This window comes from Cygnus atratus, chromosome 6 (genome assembly GCF_013377495.2).
Source record: "Cygnus atratus isolate AKBS03 ecotype Queensland, Australia chromosome 6, CAtr_DNAZoo_HiC_assembly, whole genome shotgun sequence".
Lineage (NCBI taxonomy): Eukaryota > Metazoa > Chordata > Aves > Anseriformes > Anatidae > Cygnus > Cygnus atratus.
In genome coordinates, this window is record NC_066367.1 from 6,602,090 (window position 1) to 6,620,922 (window position 18,833).

General features: G+C 44.2%; 1 protein-coding gene and 1 long non-coding RNA gene across 5 annotated transcripts in view; both read left to right on the forward strand.

The window, feature by feature from the left end:
- Positions 1 to 1,665: 1,665 nt before the first annotated feature.
- Positions 1,666 to 7,345, forward strand: LOC118243061 (uncharacterized). The gene is made up of 3 exons (XR_004777169.1): positions 1,666 to 1,758; positions 4,498 to 4,579; positions 6,183 to 7,345. It is a non-coding gene; the product is annotated as an uncharacterized LOC118243061 (long non-coding RNA).
- A 7,431-nt stretch (positions 7,346 to 14,776) lies between these two features.
- MAP2 (microtubule associated protein 2) overlaps positions 14,777 to 18,833 on the forward strand; it is a 196,606-nt gene continuing 192,549 nt past the window's right edge. For 3 of the 4 annotated variants that reach the window (XM_050711703.1, XM_035536779.2, XM_035536780.2), the window contains exon 1: positions 14,791 to 14,903. The gene's annotated coding sequence lies outside the window, so the exon portion shown is untranslated. Of the gene's footprint in view, positions 14,904 to 18,833 lie in introns of all 4 variants that reach the window. The other variant, XM_035536777.1, reaches the window with a different exon arrangement.

The window sequence follows — 18,833 nt, forward strand, 5'->3', positions numbered from 1 at the left end:
GTGCTGCAGAGCAGAAGTGTGCTTCCTTCCATAAATACAGCTAAGTCTGCCCTTGAGTGCTTCTCCCAGCAAGTCCCTTAATATATTACTGGAAGGCCCGCAGCTACCATGATGCCATTGGCAGAACAGAAAAAGGGCTTATAACCAGTAACAGTGACAGTTATCCACAGTAGTCAATAAATAATGTGGCCTTTACTATGATGGACTCCTTTTTTTCCTGTCCAGCTGGCTGCACCATTAAATGCTAGAAATAATTTTCTTATTTTTTTTTTTTTTAGCTTTGCTGCTCATGGATGGTCCTGAGCAGAGGGGGAGGAAGGCTCTTGCAGTGATCTGCGTGCTGCCTGTGGCCCTGCGTGTCACCAGAGGTCAGCAAAGGACCTCTGTGCTGGCTGGCAGCTTGTACAAGCTGCGCACTGGTTTTGGTCCCCTCCCAGGGTTTGAGAGGAAGTTATTACTTCTTTCCCTCTGGAAAAGGGCTTTTAAGCACGTGAGAACAGATTTAAGAATAATATAAATCCCCAGTTCACCAAAAAGTGCGCTGTTCTGGGTTTAACAATGATTTTTTTTCCCCCCATGTGCTATACAGTTTAAATTATGCATAGCTCAGTATATTGCAGTATAATCAGTGCTAAGTACATACGCATACACAGAGCACAATAAATTATGGATCTTCCCTTAATATTTCATGAATAAGAACCATGGCAGGTATTGATTTTGTTTTGACCTGAGCATTCAACAGAGCATTTAAACATATTTCTATTTTTAAATCCATGAGTCATCATAATGGGACTGTTCACATGCTTTCTGTTAGGTAGGTACTTAACAACCTTGCTGAATGTGAGCCATAATGGTAATCGGATTAATATTTTGAATGAGTGCCCGAGGAAGGCAATAGGAGCCATTTCATCAACTTTATTAGTTTCTTGGCATAATCTTTTTGAGAAGGATCCTTTTTTTGGTATATATGTATAGAATATATGTGTGTGCATATATATTTAATGAAGGAAAATTCAAGGTAAAGCTTCTCTGAGGAAGAAGACTGTCTCTGAGTGCTGTCTGTCAGCACTTCCATGAGAACTGAAATCTCTCTGGCAGCCCAAAAGAATGAGGGCTCTGCTTGAACACTGGGGATGGCTTAGCTTCGACCAGACAGTAAAATTACAGCTTCCAGCTGTTTCCTCGTGCAGATGTCCAAGCTGCTTGGGAATAGTTCAGGCACCATAACAGTTTATAACGCGGTTATGCTGCACAGATATTTTTCATATCCTGTATCTGCAGTTTTAAACTATATGCTATGCCTTCTCTAAGACAACTCAACCACTGAGACAGAGTTATATCTTTTAATGGAAAAGTCAGAAAGGATAAATAAATCTGATCAAGCAAGTAGTTGTGTTGAATAGGTCATTTAATTTGGCCCAGACTGTAACCCTGTGGAAGTTGTACCTTCTAGAATGAGTAAGAGAGTTTTAATTACATGATAGCTGTAAATTGATAACATGGACACACAGTGAAGATTTTTTTTTTTTTTAGTATCAAATTTACCTCCTTACCTGCAATTGTTAGGAGTCATTCAGGACTCGCTATGAAATGTAATAAAGGAGATTTATAGCTGTTTCCCAAAGTAAATTTATATTCATATTCACCTTTTTTTCCCTCTTTCTCCAGGACATAGACAAAGGGTGGCGGCTGGTGGTTTTATCTTTAATATCTGGAAGCTACAGGATATCCTTGCTTTTTCTCTTTAACTTTTCATAGGTAAGTAATAACAATGGTTAATGGTCCACTCTGAAACCATCCCACGCATGAACGAGCTCTTACAAATTAAATAGCTTATGATTTATTGCTTTATTATTATCAATATCTATTAATAGCAAGGTATATAGGGCTTTTTTATTTTTAAAAGCCAACATAAATAGTTGAGTCAGTGTGTTGACAAACATGTTAATATATAAGCAAATACTGAGCCATTCTGGGTAAAACATCACCTCTAACGGATCTTTAATAATGCTGTGCTTTGCTTCCACAGGTGTTTTGGCAATGAACTGAGAAAACTAGCCCAGGCCTTCTCTACTAAAGTTTAGGAGTTGAGTGTTTTTCCTTGCTGTTGGAAGGATCAAGTTATATTAGGGTGGTACGTTGGGTGTTAGGGAAAAAGTAATTTTCAAATTGTGACTGTCAAATTCCAAACCTATGATGGGTCCCAAGCCCTCTGCCCTCTAAAACTCTGTTGTTGTATTAATCAACTGTAACTTTTGATATGCAAAACTAATTGATTTACCAAGACATTTTTTTTAGCTGGATAGGTGATATTAATGAGATTTAATGATGATATGACAATAGTTAATCTGTTTCATGTTCTGTATTCTTTTCATTTCTGAAGAAAACCTGGAGAGTTCTGTTTATCGTCTCATATAAAAAGGGAAGAAAACTAAAGTTAATTATTTTTCACTTACCTGGAGGAGTTTAGAACTTGTGGAGCTCACAGAGTAGAAAACATTTAGCAGGTTTCCATATCAAGCAGCAACTTTTCTTCCGCTCAGTTCTGTAGATTTTTAAAAAATGGTTTAGATTTTAAGGATATATTTCATATATCAGTAGCTGTTAAATGTCCAGTAGGAGAAAATCTCAAAAGACTTCCATTTGTAAATATAGTTCTTCTTATGTGGGGCAAAATACAAAGGCCTTCAAGCAAGCCAACATTTAATTGTATGATCTAATGGCATCAAAATTTAGTTATAGCTCCCTTTAATAAAATAAATTTGGAGACTTATATGATAATTCTAAAATCAGATCATGCTATACCTTATGTCTGTCAACTTGCTTTGCAAGATGAGGAAAGAGCTTTGCACACGGACAACAGAAATGTCTCTTTATTTCTTCTCTGGTGTTATTAGTTGAAAAGACTTTTAAAGAAACAGCTCAATTTGATGCATTGTTTAAATCACATTTTTTTTAAGGTCTCCCTGGTAATGAAAGAATTGTTCAGTCTGAAACAGCTACAACAGCCCTGTAGCAGACAGACAGTAGAAAGGAAAGCACTGCATGCTTAGGGAAAGAGTTTTTAAGAAGCAGAGGTTGCTTGCAGAGGTCCTATTCACAGCACCCCTTACAGCAGTTGGCTGCTCAGTGATGTCTGAGTGAGATGTCGAACCCCCTCCTTCATCCCTCCTGAATTTCTCTGTACTTTGGAGCCATCTAGGTTCTTCACCTTCACAGAGTCCTCTGTCAGTGAGTTCTGCGAATCATGTGTCCTCATAAAGATGTTTCCCGCTAGGCAGAGAATAGCCTGAGGCTAATGTCCCTGTTAGATTCTGTGTAAATCCTGATGGAAAGCAGGGAGAGCTGCAGAGTCACTGATGATAAAGCTAGTTCCTAAATTTGGAGTCAAGAATCAAACTTCAGGCAGCTCTAATGGGAAGTTTTTGTGATTTCCACAGCAAGAATAAAATACCAATTTCTCAACTGAGGTAAGATGAGCAAAACTGAATTCAAGTGAGTGGTGAAGTACAGGATCTTATGGCGCTGGGTTGGAAATCTCTGTGGTTCTGCATCTGCTATCAAGTTTCTGCCCAACCCTAAAATGTCTGCCTGCCTCCATCTGAAAGAGACAGAAATATTACTTTTAACCAAAAACTTATGCAGCTCCCAGCACATGGGGGCAGGCTACTTGTCACGTATCAACATATTTGTCCTCACTAATTTGGAGGACAAGATCTGTGACCCTGTCTCAGGTGGAAACAAAGCCATTTACCCAAGGTCAGCCTTTGAATCAATGCTCTCAGCTGCAGCTTGGTTTCTTAACCACTGGGCTGCTGTGCCTGAAGACCAGCCCTTTTGTAAGGTGTGACTGTGTTGTGAGGCTTAATTCATAAATGTTTGCAAATGTCTTCAGAAAAACAGGGTGATATTAGAAGAGAAGTGCATTAGCGCTTGGCTGGGCAGCAGCAGCTGGAATGTATCAGGGCTGCAGTAATATTTGATGGTGCATGTACTTCGCTACAGGAATGCTGCCAAATGGCATTTGATTCATACCTTGGAGCTCTGTTCAGATGAAAAAAAGTTAATTTCCATGCTTACTTGGCCAAAAAGTGCCTGCAGGTCTTTATATGGCTTGACCATGCTGGGACCAAGGGCCTGACTTGGAGCAAGCACTGTTTGGGCTGAAATTGTTTGTGCTCAGGCTTGGGGCTCTAACAAGAGGCTGTGACAAGGGTGAAGGTGGTGCTTCCCCAGCCCAGGACTAAATGAGGGGATTACAGCCTGACCCCCACCCCATGGCCCCAGAAAGAGAGAGCCTTCTGTTAAATGTTTGTTTATGTTAATAGAGGTTTTGGTTTGCCCTTCCTAATGATTTCTCTTCAGTCTCCAAGTTCAGTGCAGCAGTTCTGCGACCAGCTGTGGTTGGATTAGGGTTTTTCTCTCTATTTTGAGTGTTTAGAAAACTTTCCATATTTCTTCAGCCTTGCTGATGCTTTTCCACATTTCTTGTCCCAGCAAATGGAAGGCCAGGAGTTCCCCGCCCTGCAGATCACTTCTCTGGGCGAGACCCCTTCCATGGGTTTGTTTCTCAGCCATGGTGAGTGTGGACCTGCTCTCTTATCCTCACTTGCTGATTTTGAGCTTTAGGAATTTAATCTGAAGCCTGCTGAAGGCAGAAGAGGTTTTCCCAGCATGCTTAATGCACCCAGCTTGGAAGCATTGCCTTCCTCCTGAATTGCCTCCTGCACTCAGTACCTGTCGCTGCTATGTGCTTGTTTGTGCAGAGGTACAGCTCATTTTATTCCCGTTGCAGCAGTCCTCCCCTCAGCAGCACCCCCAGCGTCAGCACTGCCTATTAACTGCCTTGTTTCCCATCTGACGCTTTTCAGAGCCTAAATTTCTTTAGCCAGCAGCACACTAAGATGTGGGCAGTCATCAGGATTAGCTGGGGCCAGCGGTCCTGGTTGAGAGGACAGGTTTCAAGCGGGATAAATCACCCTTGCCACATTGCTCAGGCTGCCCAGCTGAGGTTACTGTTGCTTAGCTACAAGGCTCTATGAAAACAGCCCAAGCTGCGGCAGAGCAGGCACTGAAGCATTTCAAATATGACAAGACCCAAAGGATGCTCATCAGAGGACACGCAGGAACATTACAGGTCCCATATGCTGAGGTTTTAGTGACCGTGACAGTTGGCCTCTAGCTTACACGGTGCTGATTACAGGAGTGCACTGCCACTAGCTCTGCTTTTGCTGTAGCTGGGGTGTTTGCAGGCTGCGCCTGTGTTTGGGGGGGAATTATCAAATAAAAGCCCTTGAAAGGGGGAAATGAGATAAGAGAGGGACTCCTTGGGGGCTCCTGCAAGGAAAAGCCCTAATGATCTCTGCAGTTGGTTTCTGGTACCTATTGCAATGCTGTGGAAATGTCAGTAGCTGCATACTCCTCTGACAGGGCTACAAAATATTTGGGGGAAAGGATAAAGACTGCTGAAGAGAACAACCTGCTGTAGCCTGTTTGCGTTTCTGAGATTGTCTTGGCTTACACAGTCAGCTCTGTCGTTGCTTTCCAGAAATCAGTTCAAACATAGTTGGAAAAATAGCGAGATGTACAGCTTTTGGCTTGACCCGGCACCTCCCCACCCCTTCTATAAATTCTTTTATGAATCATTAATTGGTGGAAGCAGGTTCCTATGGCTCAACAGCAGAGCAGTTAAAAAGCAGAGGTCTCTAGGATGAAAAGTGAAGTTTCTTTTTAAGATGCCTTTTAAATTTTGCAGACTTAGAGGAAAATTTGCCCTGCAACCCTCCATTTACTTTGCTGCTGACGTACAACTCCCAGTAGAAACATTGATTCCCAGTTAAACCCCGGTTACTGGAGCCAGGCTACATCACGTGCTGGCAACGCGAGCTACAGAGCTGCCCTTACGTGTTGTGTGCCTATCGGTCTGTCTGTACACAGCGCTGATGCCTTTCAGCTTTTCCCTGCCAGTTTGCTTTGGTGTTCCGTCTTATAGCTCTACTAACCATGGCTGCGTTTTTGCAGTGTCATGAAAACGAACATCTCTGAATGCCCCGGATATGTTTCTGGGTCCCAGAGTGGCTGCATGCAAAAGACAGGAGTGTTGTGCTTTGAACACTAATTAACAGTCTGGAGGTGAGGTCTCAGCTTGACAGCTAAATTTAATCACAGTTATCTGTATGCAGGAGAAGGCTGCTCTGAACCTCCACGAGGATCTGGGAGGACTGTGAACACAAGGACTTAAGCGATAATCAAGATTTTTGGAAGAGATGCAATTTGTCATTTTCCAGGGCATAAGCCAGCCTCTCAACAGGAAAGGGCTGCGTGAAACTTGCACCGCTGAAAATTTTTTTAGGCATTATGGCATTACGCACGGTTCTCACATGCCTGTCTGTCTGTAGGGAACACGCACCAAAAGAGTGCTGACTACTTCTATCTTGAGCTTGCCCCTTATTTTCCAAGCTTGATCTTGTCCCTGTGGACACCAGGACCTCCTGTTACATTGCAGAAGCACTTGCTGACTTCTGCCATAGTGTGCTCTCCAGGTGGCTGAGGAGAGATGCTGCACAGATGAGACTGAAGCAGAGCTGTGCTCAGACAATTCTACGTCTCATTTATGCCGGAAAAAAAAAATAAGTCAAGAGAGCCATAAAGAGACAGGACATGGCGATTGATTTGGCATCAGCAGAATTACGTTGGAGAAACGAGAACAGACTTGGGCCTGCTATCTTTCAATGCCAGCATAACGAGAAGTAAGTCTTATCAAAATGAAGAGATGTACTTCAGAGCTCCCTCCTGCTGCAGCTGGGAGGGCAAAAACCACCTGTCTGCGCTCACACTTCCCCTCTGGGGTGACCGCAGTGGCTGGTGTGCAAAGCGTTTCTCTGGGCTCAGCTGTCTTCTGTGTGAGTCGGCAGCAGGAGGTAAAGGAGTGGAGCCAGCACCCTGACAGAGCTGTGCTGCTGGGCCTGTCCGCAGAGCAAAGCCACGAGGAGAGGCTCGAGTGGCTCTGGGCTGGAGAAGCTTCCTTAGAGCTGCTGGCCGTGTTGGTCTAGAGCTGGAAAGACACCAAGTCTTTGTCCACACCTCTGGAGAGATGCCAGACCGAGAGGACTTACAGGAAGGCCAAGGATTGGAGTTCTGGCTTTCTGCTTATCTACAGCTTCTCTAAAGATTGTTCTTGGTGCTTCCATTGCAGATGTGAGTCTGGGAGGACACTACAGCTGACTGTAGAACTGGCCAACTTTGTTTTCCCTGATTTATGGCAGAGAAACCAAGTGGATCAAACTTCATCGGTTAAGAAGAGATCCCTATAAAACATTCTGCATTCTATTTCTGGTTCGTATTCAGTGATGCAGCCCCACTGAGAGAAGGTACGCTAAGGGTGACCTCATATTATTCTTCCTTCTTATTGGTAACAGCTATTTACCTTAAACATCCATGTCAGCAGTGGGGAACAAACCTTCCCTCTGAAAGTTTTGGTGCTTGACCCCAAATTCAAAGGCGAGAGAAGCTCTCAGTGAAATGCACGGTAATGTGCCTAATCTGTGCAGAGCTCCCTTTAGAATAACAGAGCAGAAAATGAAAAGTCATAATCAAATTAAACAATCTTATGTTGTTGCCTAATAATAATAATAAAAAGCCCTGCGTGAATGTATGGGAATTCAGCTCTCAGATCTGTGCTGTTTATATGAGATTGTTCTAACACCAAGAAAAAAGCAAAAGTTTGAAAACAGACTGGACTGCTGCCCGGGTTTTTTACTTGATTTCCTGTGCATACACTAGCCTGTCACTTCTAAACCTGTTTTGCCTCTCACTTAGCAGTGGAGCTGTGCCTGGATAAAAGCATTAAGTGTGTGCTATCTAAATATTAGCTTTATAATGTGGATCTGTTGCTTGCTCCCAGGGTATCTCTTAAAAGCAAGTTGCTCTGTTTTGTTATGTTGTCTATTGATCACTCCTTTTCGCTTTGGTATTTTTGATGTTGCCGTTGTTGATTTGCCTTGCTCTTGCAGAAAGTGTTGCCAAGCATTAGGAAACTGAATTATTAAACCTGATTGATTTTCCTTGACCATGTAGTTGATGCTATCATGTAGGGACCTTTGCCTTAAGCTATGCAAGCAGGGTTTTGGTAAGTGCCTGACAGCTCTCCTCATCCCTTGGATTCATTATCTTCCCTCTCTTTACTCCACCATCATTATGAAGAGGAGGACATTCTGAAAACCATTATGCGGAGTCACTTTGTTTTACTGTCAGCCTCCCTTTGCTAACAACTCCACAAACGATGGGATTTGTCTTTCTTTTCGTTCTGTAGGTGCACAAACAGATCAGCCCATTTACTAACGGCCTCAGCGCTGACACCACTGTATCCATGGCAACACAGCAGCCTGCGCAAAGCATCCACAGACACTTTGAAAATCAGAAATATCAAGTGATGACAAGGAGTCGCTGCAGACAATAGATGTTGATGCGTTTCACAACCACCTGAAATGCTTCTCTCTCCACCCATCAGGTCTTTGATTATAACATGCTTTGCATTTCTCTTACAGCTCCTTTGTCAGGATACAAGACTCAAGGCAGAATTAATCCCAATTCTGACCTTTTTTTTCATTCGAACTGCTGGCTGAGGTAACTTACAGGAATGAGCACCCCGAGTTGCTCTGTTGACTCTCCTCTTTGAACTGGACTGGAGCACAGGCTCTCCGAATGAAAAATCCAAAGTACTAGTTGAAAAAGATGTAGCTTCTATTAGCCCAATGTGTTTCAGAGCTAACGCAGGTAGCTGTGTGACTGCTAGGCTGCTTTGTGATCTGCCCAAGAGTTGCGTGAACTACTGCTTTCTTATTGTGACAGCAGATTTAATAAGATCTGAACCTTTTTATATAACTTCATCTACCTGCTGGCATGGCAGAGACTATGCTAAAGCAACTACAGCTGCTTCTCTTCACAGATCCCATGGGTTCTTCAGCTCTGCTTTCAGTAGAGATCATTCAGGCGCACAGGCTGCAATTCAGAAGCTGGTTGCAGCAAATGTATCAGTTCATTAACGCAGGGGCTTACATGGGGAAACATCTCTAACTCAGACAGATAACTGCACATGAAGTACTGATTTGTGCTGCTAGATAACCATTGGCAAATATATGAGCAGAAGCTAGCAGGAATTTACAGATGTTTTGTACGTGCTGCCCTTTAGGGGCACTTCATCTCCACCCCTCATCTTTCATGTACAAAGCAGACCTTTAGAGTGATGTGCTGGTGATGACCCTGAATGGGGAGCCATTTCGTAAGACAGCAAACCCACAGGCAATCTTCAGGTATTCAGAACCATTTTCCTCAGGCCAGGGACTTCTTTCAGCCACACGAAGACATAATGGGCGTGTTCATTGCTCAGACTGAGGCCATTCTCAAACCTAGACTACAACACCACATTTGTTGTTTGCACGGAAGCTGAGTTTGAGGCAGAGCTTGAAGCTTGTTGATGGGAAAGAGCCCAAACATGTTTGATGTTTAACCTCTAGCCACAGTTCTGGCAAGGCAGAGTGATGTGACTTACAAATGAATCTTCTGAACTTGAGTTTTCCTGAGGACTGTGATCAATGAGCCTGAAGCACCGCTGGGCTAGCAGCCAGTAGGGCCTTTGGGAAGTGTGTGGTGTCCATGAGGCTACTTCCAAGTCCCTCTTTTTCCTTTGGGCAGACCCTGCCTCACGGCCTTTATGCTCTTCTCATGGCTGATCCACATAAGAGGGTGAGGTCTATCACAGCCCTCTATGAATTGCCTTAATTCTTCAGTGCTTTTAGGACTGCAGAACATGGACTCCTGTGCTCACTCCAGCCCTGGCCTGAAGGTATGCAGTTTTGTCTTTTCCAAAACTGACTGAGGACTTGTAGCAGCAAACTGGCAACGTATGTAGCCTATGTGAATAAACAGCCCCTCATTCTGTCTGTAGATGCCTCCCCTCTCTCAACAAATAACAGCGGTGTTTTATTCGTAGAAAGGGGAAAAGAAATATGAACCCCCAACCCCAAGATGAACTATGTTGCCCTGTATTGTAGTGTTAACTTGATTAGGCTAATTTTTTTCAGCTGATAATTTAAGCTCTAGGCATGGAAAATGTAGTAACATTTACATGTTTGAACATAAGATGAGCATATTAAGAAGTAAAAAGCCTTATCAAAATTCCACATTAATAAAACAAGCTATCAGTGCATCAGAGAGTTGAAGAGCTTCCATGTGCAAGCATGCAAGCGTAGTAATAGACTCCTTCTGAGGTTTTAATTCTCAGTAGATACTGTTGGAAAAAATCAGACTTTCCACTAGAACAGGAAATTAAATATCAAAAATAGGATACCCCTCATGTTCTAACCGATTTGAATATTTAGTAATTTATACATCCTTTTTACTTTAAAATGCAACTTTTCCATATAATTTCCTACAGATGCAATGTGCAAAGAGATTTCACTACTTAAACCTTAATGTGTGTTCTGTTCATCTTTAGGTAGGCAGTGGCTGTTTATTTTCCTATTGCATTAGCAGACCTAATAAGGCTGAATGGGGCAGTAGTTTTATTCCCACAGCTTTCATGCTAGATAAAGAAGGCAGTGCTTATACTAGTGAGAAGCTAGAGATGGCAAAGTGAATAAACCAAACTCATAAACTTGCATTTGATACTTCCTGGCAATCAACATTCCCTGCTATAACTAGAAAATGTTAAGAGCAACAAACCTTATTTTCTGGAGAGCCTTCTTTTCCTTTCTTGTGGAGATGGGAATTTAACAGATGAAATGTTCCTCTCTACCCCAGAACATGGGTTAAAGCAGTGAAAAATGGCTTAGGGTAGGAACTTTCACCATCTGCATTCTGCCAGGATCGGTACACCCCTCACTTCCTTTTGAATACATTTACAAAACCTCCTGTGAGATGTCCCTAACATGACAAGCCTGACATCTGCTTTTTTCCTCTTCAGCAAAGGCAAGCAGCCCCATAACCAAGATGTCATAAAGCCTCAAGAGCTGAGAGAAAATGTATCTGGGTTAGGTAAATGACAGGGGAAAAAAGGAGGCTCTGCACAGACCTGCGTCCTCAGTAAGGGACCTCTGCTGTGCATTTTTCACTGTCGCGTGTATCTGGGGACCCTCTGCTTTCAATCACAGCACTGAGAACTGAGGATCCAGATGCCCCCTGGAGTGGAGTCTCTACTGTAATTCTTGTCTCCTTGTGTCCCCAAGAGCAGGTGCCAGCAGTATTTAGTACTCTGCTTGCTTTCAAATCTTTCAAATCATTCTAGCTCTAATGTAAAAACTGGCTTTTGACATCTAAAGCATTTAGTAAATGAGAGCGTAGCTCCCTAAAGCTAACAAATCCATCATAATTCACGTGGGAACCTAGTTCCCTCAGACAAAAAGACCAAAGATAGCGAAGGTCTATAAGGCAGAGCTGCTCTGGTGACAGTTCTGCCACTGTGGCTAGATCCTTGCTTAAAGCTTTCCCGTGGTAACCTGAGGCATTCATTTACAGACAGGTAATATCTCCAAATAATCTTTAGAAGGTAGATGTTATCAAATGGAAGACAGGCAGAAAAAAGAGGTCTCTTAAATGGAAATTTTACCATATGAGCTAATGACACAATTGAGTTTCCTGTCCAAGTCAGAAGCAACTTGAACATAGTCTCTTCTGTAAAGCCAGGGACAAATATGTAATATTTTCAGTGGATGCTTTTGTTTTGCTTTGAGGTTGGTGACACATTTTAAAGAGCTATTCAGCTCACCTTTTTTTTTCTCATTGCCTCAGCAGGGCACTAGGGGGACCCTAGAGCTCTGTCACTGTGAGAAACATCTCAGCCAAACCGAGGCAGTAATCATGCCTTCACGGTCACCTTAGCCTAGGTGCTTCCAAGGGGAAAGGTGGCAAAAACTGCTCAACCGGTTGTGGCACATGCCCAGAGACTGAGAACATGCTACCGGGGAAAGTGCACAAAATACCACAGAATACTTTCCATCGCTTCATAATTCTCGTTTCTGCTTGTAGCGCTTCCGATCACGAATAAGTAAGAGTTGGCTTTGACTTGACTGCTCTGTTCACTTAGCTAATGCTGTGACATTGGCACCAAGTCTTGGGTCATACTGTGTTTTTGAGAGATTAAATGTTTCCTTCTCTGCTCTGAAGGGAAGCCAAACACCTAAGTTGCCAACAATTACAGCTTGATAAACTGGCAGAGGAGAAACAGGAGTTTGTTATAGCTATATAGTCTAAAGAAAAGAACGTATATTGACGTGGTCCCTTTTGGAGTGTGGTATTTCTCAGCTGCTATTTCAAATGAATCATTTTAAAAAAGACTACTATGTCCTTCCTTCTTTTAGCAGGCAGGCAAAAATCCTCTATTTCACATACTAGACCTTCATATAGACATTCATAATTCAGTGTGTCAAAGCTTTACTATAAAGCCCATCATTTCTGAGGTTATGTAAAAACCTCCTTTGTAAAAAATATTTCCCCACTATCTCTTAGTGGGATGATGCTTTTTGATCTCTGCATGAATACTTCTAATAAAGATAACGTGTGTGTATCTTAACATCTCTAACATAAATTATAAGAATTTTCCCTGTCTTAAAACGTCTAGTGTCAACACCATTGCTGAATATTTAATGTAAAGTATAATGTAATTTGACTAGATAATTATCTGGTGGAAAATGGTGAATGCCACATTGTTTTTTCTGTGTTTATTTTTCATCATCTTTGATGACTGTTTAACGGAGAGCTGCAGCTGAATGACTAACTTCCAAGATTCACCTTTTCTCTCTGCAGCCTGCTGCTGAAAAGGGGCTGCTAAAGTACTGCATTGGAGCTAGAGGCATTGATTTCTCCACAGCACATGGAATATTCTGAGCCTTTCTCTGGTCGGTTTTATCACCGTGAACTCTAGGATCATTTGTAGACAGCATGAAGCCTATTTATTGTGCATGGTGTCTTTCCACTGAGAGCTCTCTTCCATGATAGTCATCACAGGGCTTATTTCCCACAAAAATATAAGCTGTCCTTTCCTTTTTTTTAATTTTATTTTTTTTAATAGTGTAAGCTCAAAATAAGCTGAGCTTGTGGGGAGAGCTGCTCTGGGGTCTTTGTATGGCTGTGTGGGCCTTCAAAGGGAGGCACTAAAGAGGACAGCAGGGAAAGGCACTACCGTGGCCCTGGGTGCTGGGTATGCAGGTACACTGTCCTTGACAGTCTTCACTCCCGACAGTCTGGAAGAATGACTGCCTGCAGCAAATGTTTCCTCTGGAAGCATCTCCTCCGGATGGATATACATCACTGACGGTGAGCAGCCAGAGGGGAACATGATGGCTTTGTCCTCTTGGCATGATTCTGCTCCCTTTGCATGCCACTGATTTATAGATGAAATGCTAGACCAGGGAAGTGGCAGTGGTCAGAAGTTCTCCCAGATAACTTGAGGAGGGCCAAGGAAAAAGGACTGGAAGGGAATGTCTGTAGCCGTAATTTACGCACTCAGATCTTTAAAGGAAAAAAAAGCACGATATATAAATATATTTAAAAAAATACTTCACAGAATAATTTGGCACCCTCAAGTCCCTTTATGGACCTTGATGTGGGACTGAAATACAACCCAATGCAGTAGTTGAGGGATTGCCATCTCAAGATGGCAGCCAAAGAAACAGCTATGGCAGTGAGGCCTGTGCTTTCCTGAGCCTGTGCCCTGACCACCCTGTCTAAGAGAGCTGAGGCCCAAATTACAGAGCTGAAATGTTCCAGATCACCTGCTAAGGTCTGTGAAGAAAAAGAGTGCTCAGTGCTTCTCAAAATCATGCTTGAAATTATGCGTGATTCATGGTACCTGGAATTAGTGAAGCTTTGGAAAAAATAAAGACGGGACTTGCTCAGAGTGCTGCAGCGGAATTAGACAAAACTGAAGTCACAGTTTAAAGGTTTTGCACTGTCATATGGGTTGAGATTAGTACATATTCTGGACACCCAAATGTAAAGAGTAGGAATATTTATCTTTAATAGAACAAAATACACTACCTGTTTCAGAACCTTTCCACAGATTAATACTTATAGTGGGAGTTGCTGGTTAAGGCTCTGTCAGACTGGCTTTTGCACATTCATTAAAAATAAAAAACAACAAAGAAAACTAATTTGTTTAGGAAATAGAAAAGCTAATAGAGTCCTATTCCACTCTTTGATCTCCAGCAAAGGGAACTGAAACCAGGGGGCACTGACTGAAAGGTGAGATTATGGTGTCTTTTACTTTCGCCAGAGGACCAGGAAAGTATTAAGGGACATATCCTGAGGGGCAGAGGAGGCCCGTTCAATTAGTTTGGGAAGCAGGTAAGTGACAAACGGGATACCTTTTACTGTCGAAGTCAGTGCGGGGAGCAGTTGGAGGGTCTGTCACCACACAGTCTGCAAGCCAGCGGTGCGGTTTCTGAGGTACATCTCCGTACCTATCTCACCGAGCCGCCTCCTAGAAGGAAAAGAAAATCTGCTCGAGCATCACTGCGAGACCCCGAGGTTAGGGACCTTCGGGGCATCTCCTACCGTGGCGGGGGCGATCCCTCAGAGCCGGCCCCGCCATTTCGCGCAGCGGCCGGGCCCCTCCGCAATGCAGGGGCCGCTGCGGGCGCCGGGCTCGGGGCGGGGCGGGCAGCGAGGGGCCGGCCCCGCCGCCGCCGCCACCACCACCTCCACCACCTCCATCACCACCTCCACCACCGCCGGGGGGCCCTGAGGGAGTGGGGCCGGGGCCGGGGCGGAGCGGGGGGCGGGCCGCGGGGCTTCGCGGCCCGGCGACAGCCCCGAGAGCGGCGGGGCGGGCTGAGGCGGCGGCGGCGGCGGCGCCTCCTCTCTCAGCCCCTCGGCGTCCCAGTGCCGGCGGCCGCTGTGGCGCTCAGGTAAGGGGACGTTGGGGACCGTTGGGATCCGTTGGGGGCGCGAGGCAGGGCGAGGCAGGCGCTGACAGGACGCGAAGTTGGCGCCCGCGCAGCCCCGCTTGAGGTAACCGGGGGGGTGCCCGCTGCCCCATAACGCTTCTTTTACCCTCGTAGGAGCCCGTCGGCTTTCTGCCGGCTGCCTTTAGGGTTTCGAGCATCTCCAGAGCGTAAAAGCCTGGGAAGGATGGAGCCTTGCGTCCCCGCCCGCCCGCCCTAAGCTCCTCTGAAGGGATCTGCGAGGCTGAACAAAGAGCGCTGGGGGGGGGAGGGGGGGGGGGGCGAGATTTCCCCCTTCCAATTTGCACCGGGGAAACAAACAAATAAAAAAATAATTCCCTGCATTGACTGGTTCTGCCACGGAGAGGAGGCAGCCGTGCACGGGGAGGCTGGTAATCGTGAACAAAGCCTTTTTATGTGAGGAAAAAATGATGCAAAATGCGCCCCGCTCGAGGTGCTGCAGGTACGGTGAGTGTGTGCAGCGCGCGGTGCCAGAAGGTTGCGTGGAGTATGATCTGCAAATAAAGACTGCTTGCCTCAATTTGTTGTGTATAATGTTTGAGACACTAATTGCAACCTGCCATTTGAATAAGATGTGCTTTGTGAAACACCTTTGGGAAAGAAGGGGGTGTGCCGCATGCTGGCAGAGCTGCTTTCGGTGTTTAAGATACAAACGTAATGTATTTCCCTATGCTAAGCTGGAACTTTCAGTTTTCCTCTGAATAAAGATATTCTTTGCGTTTCATGTAGGCTTCTTCCTGATATAAAACAGCAGGCTTTCACACAGGAGTGATCATTAACATAAAATCCTGCATTAGAAGGCGAGGTATACATACATATTCTGTAAGTCTTACTTATTCTAGGCTTCTGTCATCCCTTTTCACAATCTGTCAAGCCATTGTGGCTGTGTCAAGGAACCTTTCTCAAAGAAATCATTTGCTGTCCAGCATCTGTGCTGCTCCTGGTTCAGCAAACCTACCCCTTTTGTTTTCAGACAGGTTCTTCCTCACAAGGTTGAAGCGCATATCCTTTCTGTTCTGGCTCTCCCCCTTCCTCCGCAAACCTTTGTCTTCTCCTTGTGAAGGAGCCTGTTTATTTCCACCCGTGCTGGTTTAGGCTTGTGGGGATGTCTAGACTTGAGATGTCAGAACCGATGCGCCCAAGAAGAGGTTCAGCTGCAGGATGTATTTGTTTTCTATAGCTTCTCTCCCTTCCCACCCTACTGGATGACGTGATTACAGCATCTCAGCCCTTGCTGAGAAGAGAGGGAGAATGTGCTGAGAGAGCATTACCTAGTGAAATTGCCCCTGCCATTACTTCATAGATCACGAAGGAGTGAATCACTAACAAAGAGAAAATGGGCATCTCCCCTGCTTGTGATAGAAACTCCCTTCTGTTAGCACAGAGGCAGTCCTGTTCAGTTTGTGGATAATTTCTGCTGAGAATGTTTCCGAAACATAAGATGTATGGCAAACCTCAAACTCACCACTGTAGCACCTAGGTTTGGGAACCACTGACTTCCTCACTGTGCATTTTATTTCTCCTGTTTGCGAAATGATGCACTTGGCAGTGGGCAGGACCCCAAACTAGATGTGGTACCAAGTCTCACGGCACTCAGGCCACAGCCCTGTGGAGCTTTCAGATGAGTTACACCAGCACCCTGCACCCCTTTGGCTCAGTGAGAGCATTCACAGAGCACAAATAAAGCACACGAGTGAGCCCTCATGCAGCAGGGCTCCAGGAAGAAAGGTGATTTCAGCAGTCAGGTGCAGTGGTGCAAGTTCTCCTTCTTCATCTCTTGTACCAAGGGACAGGATTTGGTTAACGGCACTTTACAATTTGTTGCACCCATATTGTGGATTGCCTTTGGTGTTTGAGAGAAGCCGAAGAGCTGTCATCCTGAGAGTAAAAAGTCACCATTGTTCTGCGGAGAATTTTAGCCCACTTTGAATGCGGAGGGCAGTTCATTAAGCCTGTAACACAGTTTGTTACGTAAAGCAGCATCTGAACCCTGGATTTAGGGATCTGATGTAATTTTTATGGTATGTTATGTCAGTGCCCAGTTGGCTGTGCTCTTTAAATATATTCTGACAATAACAAAAATAGTCGTCATTTAGTGACCCCTGAGGTCTTGTGCCTGGGCATGAGTGATCACAGTAGTCCCTAAATGAATTGCTGCCGTCTGGGTTAAGAATTCCCTTTATGCTTGTCTTTTCGGAAGCATGCCTTCCTTTTAGCCTGCGTCATGCTACTTTCTGTATGAGTTAGTGTTTGCTAAGCCATATACCTGGCTTCATGAGAGGAAACGTTTGCTCTGCATACTGACACCAGAGCGGTTCCTGGCCCCGTTCTTGGTGAACAGTTGGCTGAGCTGTGGAAATTGCTAGAAATATCTAAACACAGAAATGGGTGGGTGAGGCCCATTGCACGGTCTGCTGGACTGTTTCAGCAGTCACCCCCAAATGTGGCATTTCACATATATATGTTAGAGATGGGTTTGTTTTTTTAAAGGGGTGAGAAGAGGGAGAAGTCAAAAAGACTTGTGAGGACTGTGTGATAATGGCTTTCAAAAAGCTGCCTTTTTATTACTACCAGCTCTACAAACTTGGAAGGTCCTGAGAGAACTTGTAATGCAGCTGCAGCATCTGTCAGATCTGAAATCTGATATGCCATGATAAGACAAGTGACAGCTAGCTTAAGGGAGGAAAAACTAAAAGGAAAGCTCTGATAGCAGTACTTCTCTACAAACTGTGAGATGCTCCAAAGCCCTGAGTGCAGACCTCTTTTACCCTATAGTACAAGGTACTGGCAGTGACAGAAATTTGGAAAACTGTAATATGCTGGGGTCTCGGGACTAGGTGACTTTCCAAGGTACCTCCTAAACTGAATTAGTGGGTGAGCTGGGTGTTGTATTTGTGTGCTGCTTTAAACTCCGTGCGTGTACTTGATTAGGAAATAAAATTATGTGTGTGTTTATATGTACAATTGTTCCCCAGGACTCAGAGATGCTTGCTTTGGTCCATCTGGATTTATTCAGTTGTTTAAACATATGCTTAATTGCTCTTGAAAGTGAGCTGTAAGCATGCTTTGAAGTTAAGCATGTTTTTAGTGGTTTTGCTGAAAAGAGAGAGTCTAAATTCAGGGTACATAGGCTCAGTTGTGGAAAACCCCTGGTGATGTTTGGTGGTGCTGAGGACCTCTGGAGAAAGCACAGAAGTGAACAATGTTCCTTGAAATGACTGGATTGCTTATTCTTCCCCAAACACACACTGAGGGACAGTATGGGTCTCCTTTTTGCTTCACATACAGGTGTGCTTATTAGCAGCACTTCTGTAGTGTATTTTAGCACCTAAGAAAAAAAAAAAAACAGCAAGAGACTGATTTCCACAGGGTAGAGATGATTTAGAGGGACACTGATGGAAACAAAGGTGGTTTCTTAAGCCATCTGCCTCAGCAGAGGAAAAAGCTTTTCTTTCAGGGGTAGATTTAATCACTGGTTATGCTACTAAGCTGTAGGAGAGTGTTTTAGAAGGACATTCAATGTGGCATTTGTAATTGCTTTCTAGGTGTTGGAAGAAGACTGATGCATCCAGGGGGTTAATTTGGGTTTCTGTGGCCACATGGGTTAACAGTGCTAGCTGTTAAGAAGATTTGAGGTCTTGATTGACCCATTTTACTTTAACTCTAATTGTTTGCTGCTTTATTAGGGAGAATAGATGAGCTAATGCAGTTGCTCCTTATGGTTTTACACTCACTAGTGTTTTTTCCCTACAGGAGATGAAACTTAGCTTTGCTCTTTTGTCTTGATTGGAGAGGTGGGGCCTGTCACAATCATTCAAAATGCTAACGAGGCAGCAGTGCCAGTGTTGGTATGCAATATCCAGTGTCTTTGTT